The sequence below is a fragment of the Arachis duranensis genome, chromosome 9, assembly GCF_000817695.3.
Source record: "Arachis duranensis cultivar V14167 chromosome 9, aradu.V14167.gnm2.J7QH, whole genome shotgun sequence".
Classification (NCBI taxonomy): domain Eukaryota; kingdom Viridiplantae; phylum Streptophyta; class Magnoliopsida; order Fabales; family Fabaceae; genus Arachis; species Arachis duranensis.
Window position 1 is genome coordinate 99,810,135 of NC_029780.3, and position 887 is coordinate 99,811,021.

At 40.1% G+C, this 887-nt stretch overlaps 1 non-coding gene across 1 annotated transcript; it reads left to right on the forward strand.

The window, feature by feature from the left end:
* Positions 1-507: 507 nt before the first annotated feature.
* Positions 508-615, forward strand: LOC127742182 (small nucleolar RNA R71). Its single transcript, XR_008003369.1, has one exon. It is a non-coding gene; the product is annotated as a small nucleolar RNA R71 (small nucleolar RNA).
* The last annotated feature ends 272 nt before the right edge of the window (positions 616-887 follow it).

Genomic DNA, 887 nt, shown 5'->3' on the forward strand with positions numbered 1-887 from the left:
AAACCTGTTTCTTCCACCATTATTGTTGTTGAAACCTTGTTGAGGTCTCTGTTGATCCTTCCATGAGAGATTTGGATGATTTCTCCATGAAGGATTATAGGTGTTTCCATAGGGTTCTCCCATGTAATTCACCTCTTTGATTGATGGGTTCTCAGGATCATAAGCTTCTTCTTCAGATGAAGCATCCTTAGTACTGCCTGTTGTAGCTTGCATTCCAGACAGACTTTGAGAAATCATATTGACTTGCTGAGTCAATATTTTGTTTTGAGCCAGTATGGCATTCAGAGTATCAATCTCAAAAACTCCTTTCTTCTGATTCGTCCCATTGTTCACAGGATTCCTTTCAGAAGTGTACATGAATTGGTTATTTGCAACCATTTCAATGAGTTCTTGAGCTTCTGCAGGCATCTTCTTCAGATGAAGAGATCCTCCAGCAAAGCTGTCCAATGACATCTTGGACAGTTCAGACAGACCATCATAGAAGATACCTATGATGCTCCATTCAGAAAGCATGTCAGACGGACACTTTCTGATCAATTGTTTGTATCTTTCCCAAGCTTCATAGAGGGATTCACCTTCCTTCTGTCGGAAGGTTTAGACTTCCACTCTAAGCTTACTCAATTTTTGAGGTGGAAAGAACTTTGCCAAGAAGGCATTGACTAGCTTTTCCCAAGAGTTCAGGCTTTCTTTAGGTTGTGAGTCCAACCATATCCTAGCTTTGTCTCTTACAGCAAAAGGAAATAGCATAAGTCTGTAGACCTCAGGGTCAACCCCATTAGTCTTGACAGTGTCATAGATTTGCAAGAACTCAGATAAAAACTGATGAAGATCTTCCAATGGAAGTCCATGGAACTTACAATTCTGTTGCATTAGAGAAACTAATTGAG